Raw genomic sequence first — 10,229 nt, forward strand, 5'->3', positions numbered from 1 at the left:
TGCCTAGTTTGCCTCTAGATAGAGATGTCGAGTTTATGATTGAGTTGAAGCTGGCACTGCTGCAGTGTCCAGAAGAGCTTATCGAATGCCTTTGAAAGAGTTAGCAGAACTTAAGGTTCAGTTACAAGAGTTGCTTGACAAAGGTTATGTTAGACCTAGTTCATCACCTTGGGGATGTCCTGCTATATTTGTGAAGAAGAAGGACAAAACTTTGAGGCTATGTGTTAATTACCGTCCATTGAATGAGGCGACTATCACAAATAAGTACCCCCTTCCTCGCATTGATCTACTCTTTGATCAACTTGCGAGAGCTAAAGTGTTCTCTAAGATCGATCTAAGATCTGGCTACCATTAAATAAAGATTCGTCCAAAAGATATTCCTAAGACTGCTTTTACTACCAGATATGGTCTGTACGAATATCTAGTCATGTCCTTTGGCTTAACCAATGCTCCTGCTCACTTTATGTACCTGATGAATTCTTTTTTCATGATGGACCTTGACAAGTTTGTTGTAGTTTTTGTTGATGATATCTTGATATACTCCAAGAAAAACAAGAACATGTGGAACACCGGGTGTTAAGCATCACTAAAACCTGATCATGTCATCCTCATGCATAGTAAGCATGCACTTTAGCTAATCAAGTCTTGCATTCACTAAAATCAATGTTAAATTGGCTAGTTATGCAATGCATGTGTGGTGTTTGAGCTAGAACAAAAAATATTTCCAAGGTACTTTGTGACCTTGTATTTTTGAATTTCACAAAAATACTTGAAAATGTGCCCTAATAAACTTTGAGGTGTAAGGTGTGTACTTTACACTAGTGTCAAGTGTAGGGTATGAGTTTATGTCCAACCAACTAAAATTTGAGCTCCAAATTTGAAATTGAAATTGAAGTTCAACACTTGGTCATGATTTGGCCAAGTATTGGATTTCAATGTTAAGTTCACTTTTGGGGAAATTATTAAAATGAATTTCCTAAATAAACTTGCTTCAACTTTTGCATCATTGGTTGGTACAAAGTTTGTACTAACCAATGGTGTCAATGGTTGATGTGTTTGTTAATTAGTTAATCACTAATTAATTCACCCAATTTGCTAATTCACTGTTTTACAAAATCCCTAAATTAACTTTCAAATTCTATCTCCATATTTCAAAATCCTTCAACCAGTTTGAATTAGAGTTTGGGCCTTTAAGTGAAGTTGAAGATTTCCTCAAGTTGAGCAACTTCTATTTTTGAATGTCACAGAACCGTCCAATTTATAAGAGTACAAGTACAATGGAAGCCTGCAAGCTGTCGCACTATCATACTTGAACCCATATAAACCCGGTAGTCCGTCGAGTACCACGACGGGTCTTGATAAACGATTTATAACAACCAAGATCGTACATGATTCAACATACATGTCACATATTACATAAAGTTCATAGATACATTTTCATCATCAGAGTACAAAACCAAGTTATTACAAATCGAGTTTGATAGATAAAAGCGGAAGCAAATTAAGTTTGAAAGTAAAGTTTCCAACATAGTTTAGTACAGTGCCGAAATAGGATCACAGTCCACAAAAGCAAATAGAGGGATTAATAAAGAAGCCTGCCTAGGGCTTACTCCTCATCCACAGCGGGATAAAAGCAACTCTTGCAATAACCATGATACACAGTGCCATCTGCAACAATGGGAAAATAAAACCCTGAGTACAAGAAGATACTCAGCTAGACTTACCCGTCATAAACCAAAAATAATTTGACTCCAAGGATTATGCAAGGCTATATAAGTGGAGATAGCTTGACAACATTTTGCATAAAAGCGATTGACTCAGTTATACAATTATGATCCCTTTTATCAAGTTAATTATAACTATCCATCTCTAGATTAGCAACTATCCTATGCCAAACATATGGTATATCGATTTAAAAGCATACAATAGTAACCATAGCAGGTATTGTAATTCCATATTCCTTCGAACCATCATGTTCCATAACACAGTTACTACGACGTTGGGACTAGCCAAGTGTCTCAATATCCGGGAGAGACGGCGATTCGAATCGATTTACACCAGCTAGGAATTTATTCCTAACACAAACCTAGGCATGCCGCGCGAAGGCAGCCTTAGGTCACCTTTGGTACAACTCAGGTACATATTTCGTGGGTTTGTACTGCTCCGCACAATCGGGGACAACCAGTTGCCAGGACGTTTAGGACTACCCTGCCCTTGGGCTCACGTCTGGCTCCCCGCAAGGAGCGCACAACAGAATGAGGCCCGGCCTGAATTGAGCTACTCGGCTTCGCGGTCGGAACGATTTATCTGGCCAGCTAAATGATAGGCATGCGTTCAATCTTGTTAGAAGCGCCAACAACGGTACGGTCCATAACCGGCACAGACGGAATCACATGAGTCAACCTACGCATAGACTCAGCCTAGCCTTGATTTCCATCACCCTACGGTTCTGTTCCACGATAGCAAATATAGCCAACCGTGCTCCGGTATCCACCTATTTCTCGTAAGTGATAGGAAATCACCCGACTTCTACCGGTCTAAGCATGGCTAAGCATATGTTCGATCCTGGACCTACACAGGGTTAACAGTGTAATATCTGAACAAGGGATTTATATGCATCAAGTGGTTCCACTCAACTCTTATAACCTAATGCATCAATCATAAGTACTTAGTAATCATTTGTAAAATACTGGGAGACTTAAAATGCTCCGGGGCTTGCCTTTCAGAAAGGAATTGGGGCAGTGATCAGGGCAGTCTGGAAGCTCTTCAGGGTTTTGCTCCTCGCCTTCGGGAGCTGCGGCTTGAGGATTCTCCTACTGGTCCCCTTCCTCTACTTCGTCGAATTCCAGCAACGTTATTTCTTCCTCTGATCCTAGATGCATGAATATGGCATAAGGTATTACGAATGCATATATGTTGATAAGTATAACATGATGATACGTGATGAATGCATTCTAGTACATATTCTTAACGTCATATTGCTGAAGTAATAACAAGTGCATCGTGTTTTTACTGAGTAGGTGCATATCTCTTCTTAATGATTCCAATCAAACACTTCAGCAGTTCATGTACTACACTACAAAACAACAGCTATTATTTTACTCATAACTGCAGTTCTACTTAACCAAAAGTGGTGATCTTGGACTTTCTGGAAATCTTATAAAATTGCCTACAACTCTTATTCAATCACCAAAAGCTAATTCACAATTTATCTTAACCAAAATAGAGAAGCAACTCAGTGCTGTCCAGTAATTTTAGAGATTCTGCAATTCCGAAATACTAACTTTCAAAAGCCATAACTCCCAAACTCTTTGGCCTATTGCTCTGAAATTTTAACACAAGATACATGAAGAAGTTTTCTACAACTTTGTTATTAACCATGTTTACAGCAAACATCATTTTCACTATGCAACACCCTAAACTACAAAAATCTGTCCGTAAACTCTTCCAATTCGCATTATAAAGCAACAATACTTCTACTTCAAATAAGTATTCAAATTTTTACAACACAAAGCCTACCAACAGTGCAAGCATACCTAATACACTCAAGAAAACATAATGGTGAAGCCCAAAATATTTATTTAAATGCATTTATCATTTTATTTAGATACTTAGGTTAAATAATGAACATATACTACATATGCATCATAAATTCTCAAAAATTTACAGTGCCTTTCTAATGCTACCAAAAGACTACTGTAAAATGTTCATGCCATTTTATCCAGTAAAACATTCTATACAAAAAAGACAAGGCATAAAGGCTTAAAATAACATAAATAGAAAACCTTAGTGACAGGTGTCAAGCAATAGATTTTATATTTTTCTTAGTATCCTTCTAGTACTTGGATAACCTCCAACAAATTTCATGAATATTGGATTCATAAATAATTTATAAAAATTCATACAAGGATTACCTATTTATAAAAGAAAAATCTATAACTACAAATCTACACATGCACTGATCCTCAAATTTTTACCAGAGCTCATACATGTCAAGAATAGCTTACCACAAAAAATTCATAATTTTTGGAGCACAGAAACTCTAGATATAAAATAAACAATTTGCATGCATTCAAAAACACATTTCAAATTTCAATTTAAATCTTCCAAAAATTCTACTGTAAGTGTCAATCTTATATTTTTCCTAAATACTACACTTCCTCAAGGACACTACAAAATTTATTCCACAATTTTTGAATCTACACAACTAGAGTATAAATATGACAAAACAACATAAAATCTGGAATTTAAATGAACTATCCTACTCCCTACTGTCGCTGACCGGTGGGACCCGCCTGATAGGGGACCCACACGTCAGGGACATAGAACAGAGCAGCGGTGTTGCGCGATGCTTGCGCGGCCAGAGCACGTCGCTGGTGAGTTCTCCGGCGGTGACATCAACACGATATGACCTTCGTGAACTAGCGCATCGATTGCACTACTTGGTTGGGCCTCTCATCGGCGCTAGCGATGACGGCGACGACCATGGCAGCTCGGAGGAGTAGGACGGCGATGCTACTTCGGTGGAGACCATGGCGAAACAATCTCAAGCACAGACGAGCTTCTATGGACTCAGGCGAACCTAACGCACGAGCTATTGCGTGGAAAGGTGGACGGTGATGGCGTGGCCACGACGACGGACTTGCCGGTGATGCTCCAGCGTGTTGGCGTGTGGTGCTGGGGCTTACCGAGTGCGGTCAGTGAGCACGGGTGGCTGCGGTGAGTCACAGGGGTGCTGGTGGAGCAGCTGCGGTGGTGGACAAGTGGTGAGGGCGAGCTGGCGTCGGCAATGGCGACGGCGGCGCTCGGTGCTGAGGCGGTTGCTGCTGCGGGCAAGGAAGGAAGGCCGAGGAAATGGAATGGCGAGCGCGGGGCAGTGCGGGCGGGTGCTGGGAGTGAAGTAGTGCGCGTTGGTCCGCCTTGGCCGCGCTGGGCAGGGCACCGATGACGCGCGGCCATCACTGGCCACCACGCGGCGCGCAAGCCCTGACGCCGGTCGGCCATCGAGACAGCGATTCAGTTCATTCAGTTAAGCCATGCAGTGCCTGACAGCGGGTTTTCGTGGGGCTAGATCTTCGAAGCCGTGAAGAAATAGCACCAACGATCTAAACAAAAGTTGTAGCTCTATGTACCAGTTATAATTCGTCTTAAATGATCAATACCTAATTCTCAACGGTTAAGAAGTAATGTCATCTCAAAGGTGAGCTTGTCATCACTGTCAGCTCCTAGGACTTAGAAAAATTATTAAGTGTTGAAATTGTTGTTTTGCTGATTTTTGTGAGCCAAAATCAAGCATGTTAGGAGCTAAATCAGTCAATGACCCAAAAATAAAAGTTGTTCCTCTTACCAAACACTACAACTTTGCTTTAGTGACCACCTCCATGCAAGGTCTCTAGCACATAGTTCAAACTTGGTCAAACATGTTACATTCAAATGATGGTATACCTTCAAACTAAGGCTTAATGACCTATTTACCCCTAACCATGAATATCAAAGTTGTTCATAATGATACTCTAATCATGTTTAAGCTAATTGCAAGGTCACACACTCATTTCATGTATTAGTCACACATAGGGCTATCCAGGTTAACACATGTAACATCACTTAAGTGCTTGATCATGAAAGGTGACATTCATGAACAATGTTCCATTTGCTAACCTAAGTGTTGCTAATATGTTTTTGTGACTCATATAAACCAAGTACATGTTTACACCCATGATCATATGCCTATACACATGGAAACATGAAATAATAAGCAATGTTGCATATGTTTCAATTAAATGTTTCAAGTGTAAATGCTTATTTATGAATGCTTGATGCTAATGCTCATGCTATGCAAGTCAAGTTATGCAAGGCTAACTTACAGCCCCTCCCCCTTATAAAAATCTCATCCCGAGATTTGCAAGACCTACTATTCTTGGAAAAAGGCGGGATAAACCTCTTGCAAATAATCCTCTCGTTCCCACGTAGCATCTTGTTCACTGTGATTGTTCCACACCACCTTATAGAACTTAATAATCTTACTCTATGTTACTCTGTCCATCACTTCTAATACTCAGATTGGCTTTTCTTCATAGGTCAAATCCGATTGAAGCTGTACGTTGGTGGGTGCAATAGCTTCTTCCGGTACACGAAGACATTTCTTCAACTGAGAAACATGGAAGACATCAAATATTGCACTCATCTCAGGTGGAAGTTGTAACTTATAAGCAACATTCCCCTTTCGTTCTAGAATCTTGTATGGCCCTACATATCTAGGTGAAAGCTTCTTCTTCATTCCAAATCTCTTTACTCCTTTCATGGGTGATACTTTCAAGTATACATAGTCACCCACTTCAAAAGTCAGTGGTCTTCTTCTTCTATTAGCATATCTCTTTTGTCTCAATTGAGCTGCCTTCATATGCTGTTGGATAACACGTACTTGCTCTTCAGCTTCATTAACAAAGTCAATACCAAAGTATCTCCTCTCACCGGGCTCAATCCAATTCAACGGAGTTCTATATTTTCTGCCATACAAAGCTTCAAATGGAGCCATCTTGATACTTGCTTGATAACTATTGTTATAGGAGAACTTAGCTAAAGGTAACCATTTCTCCCATGAACCTTTGGAAGATATAACACAAGCTCTTAGCAAATCTTCTAAGATTTGGTTTACTCACTCCGTCTATCCTGAAGTTTGTGGATGGTATGCTGAACTTCTGATCAATTTAGTTCCCAAAGCCTGGTACAAGTGCTCCCAGAAATGAACTATAAACTATGGTCCTTGATCTGAGATTATGGTCCTGGGCACTCCATGTAGTCTCACGATCTGAGAAACATATATCTCAGTGTATTTCCCAACTATATACCTTGTGTTCACTGGTATATGTGGGGGTATTAACCCCTATACCCTTATGGCTAGGCTTGGGCCAGCTCGAATCAGGGGGTCTGGTCCACTAGAAGATGACGTGTGGCCTAGCCCACCTGTTCGGAATCCTGCGCAATGAATCAAGATAGATTTGGAGATCAAGCAAGATTCTGGTCGGTTAGAATAGGAATCCTTATCCGGCCACCTATGGCAATTGTAACTGGCTAGGATTAGTTTCCAGATCTGTAACCCTACCCCCCGGACTATATAAGGCGGGCATGGGACCCCTCTAAAAACATCTCTCATTGACATACAGCAATACAATCAGACGCAGGACGTAGGTATTACGCCTTTGTGGCGGCCGAACCTGGATAAAACCTTGTGTCTGTCTTGTGTTACCATCTTGTTTGTTGCTTGCGCATCTATCTGCCGATAATCTACTACCTTGGGTATACCCCTAGGTAGACTGCCGACCATATTTCATCGACAGTGGCGCACCAGGTAGGGGGTATGCGTACTGCTCTCCAGGCGAACAAGATGGTCATCATCCCCGGTTCCATGGCTATGCCGAATGGCCTCATGTTCACCATCGGCCAGATCACTTGGACCACCGGCTTCGACGACTTCATCGCCATGACCCCAGAGGAGGTGCGGGTTTAATCCGCGCTGACCACTGCTTCACCTGCATCGGCTACGGCTCCGACCACGGTGGATCTGGCTCTGACCATGGTGGATCTAGCTCTGACCATGGTGGATCTAGCTCCGACCATGCCAGCGTCATCTTTAGCCATGCCGACAACCCATCGTCCGCTTCCTCGCTACAAAAGGAGGCAGATCGACAACACCGACTTGCTCGACTCCATCGATCGAGTCGGCACCAAACTCGCCGAAACCCTAGCTCTAGTAAGTTTGATTCAAAGTCAACCTAATGAGCAGGTAACTATGACCCACAACAGATCTACCCAACCAGCTCAGGCTAGTCATCCTGCACGACTCGATACGGATCTCGTGGTCACATCTACTCCTGAAGGGCGCTCCGTTTGTCGCTGGCCAGCCCCTGCGATGGGTCTCTAGCTCTCCGAGTATGAAGCCCCGATGGAGAACCACCAGGTCTAGCCCTACGACCTGCACAACTTCATCAACATGGTCCAAATTGAGGATTATCAAGAAGGATCAGTCCACATAGTTCAAGAGGGTGGCTCAAGCTCCTCGTCCGGCATCGCATCTAATGCCTCTGTCCACATTGAGCTCCAGCATCATGACGATGAAGGCATTGAGTACGATCTGGGTACCCCAGACCATGCCTCGGGGTTCCCACAATTCCCGTCCTTCCCACCAAGGCGAGGAGACTTGATCAATGTCGTTAGTAATGATGAACTGCCGGTGGTCGGTGAAACAGAACAAGAAAGGATAGCGCATGAAGCACGCAATATTGACTGGTTTAATCACCGACAAATTGAAGCTGAGGCAGAAGAGGAGGCCCGATGCATAAGGGTTCAGCCACGTGACCTTAACAATGCTTTTGACAGGGTGGGGGACAAGCAGGTCTTCAGGACTCCAAGCGCCAACGTAGCTATTGCTATGGCAACAATGCAATGACTACCCAACACCCTAGAAACACAGGTAGTTCGTGATGATATACAAGCTTACCTGATGGCTGCTATGGCCCAGACCGCAGAGATTGTAAATCAAGCCCGGGCTCCATCCGTCTCAGTCAAATCAAGCCATAGCTGCCAATACTCAAGTCGCTCACAGCCACCCAACCAACGTGGCTTGCGCAACAACGACCCATCAGACAACCGTCAAGGCGGAAATAGTGGCCATGATGGTGGTCGGGACATCAACCGTCGTCAGGAGGACAACCGTGCAATGTTCGGGACGACAACCGCCGAGACAACTGCGATAATCGCCACAATAACCATGGTCACAGGGTTAATCAGGATGACAACCAAGATCGCCGTGATGGCAATAACGATCTCCGCCATTACCTCGGAGGACGCGATCTACGCGATCGCATCAACCAAAGAGCCAACGATCGTGCATCCCACGAAGCTATCGCTGTATGGAATATGATACTACCGACGGCCCTCTAGGTTTGAAGCAGTTTACTCCGCACCTTCGCCAAGTCATATGGCCCAAGAACTTCAAGCTCGAAAAACTTTAGAAGTACGACAGCAAGGAGAACCCCGAATTATGGGTCATGCTCTATGAAACTACGTGCAGATCAGCCATGGCTGATGAGCACGTCATGTCTAACTACTTCCCAGTCGCTGTTGGCCATGCAGGTCACCAATGGCTGGTCAGCTTGCTGGCGAACTACTTTGATTCTTGGCAAGAGCTCAAGCAAGCCTTCATCGATAACTTCATTGCTACTTGCGAGCAAGCTAGCAACAAATATGATCTGCAACGGATTCGAGATCGGAAAGATGAGCCACTACGTGAGTATGTCCGGTGTTTCTTGAAGATGCGCATCAAGGTCCCGTCAATCTCCGACAACGAGGCAATCGAGGCTTTCATCACTAGCCTCCGCTTCCACGACGCCCTAAGGGACAAGCTCCTCTGCAAGAGACCTGAATCAGTCACAGCGCTCCGGGCCACTGCTAAGAAATATGCGGACGCCGACGACGCCAAAACGATAATTATCGAAGAAGCAGCAAGGGTGGACCACCCCCACACCGCAACGACTACCGCGACAACCATGGTCGGAACGACAATTTTGACCGCCGCAACTAGCGCAACAACTCCCACGACCACCACGACCAGCGTAATTAGTGGCGTAACCGCCGTGACAATTACAGGGGCAAGCGTGCTCGGGAAGATAACAGCGAGGTCAACACCATTAAAAAAGGTGGCGGACGTCGTAACTATGAAGAAGATGATGCCAAAGCATTGAAAGGGCCCTACCAGCTCCATCCCAAGTCAAACCATACCATGGAGAATTGCCATGTTCTCAAGTCTATCTACACGTGTCAATAGGCTCCGGATACATCCGACAAGCCTAATGACGTAGGGGAACAATGCAACGAGGACAATGACGATGAAGACGTAGATCCCCGTCACAAGTATGTCAAGCCAACCGATCACGTCCACACCATCATTGGAGGCAAAGTGTCCATCGAGACCAAACAAGAACACAAGCTACTCGCCCATGCCTGCTTGAATGTGGCCAACACCGACAGCCTCGTCGCTGATCCATGGCTCCCTCCTTGGTCTCACCGCAAGATCTCCTTCAGTAGAAAGGACCAATGGGCGGCAATGCCTGAGCCAAGATGTTTTCCTCTGGTCCTCGATCCTTGTATCAACAAGGTTCAGTTCAACAGAGTGCTGATTGACGGTGGTAGTTCCATCGATATACTATTCAAGAATAGTCTGCCAGCCCTGA

The sequence above is a fragment of the Miscanthus floridulus genome, chromosome 14 (assembly GCF_019320115.1).
Source record: "Miscanthus floridulus cultivar M001 chromosome 14, ASM1932011v1, whole genome shotgun sequence".
Taxonomy (NCBI): Eukaryota; Viridiplantae; Streptophyta; class Magnoliopsida; order Poales; family Poaceae; genus Miscanthus; species Miscanthus floridulus.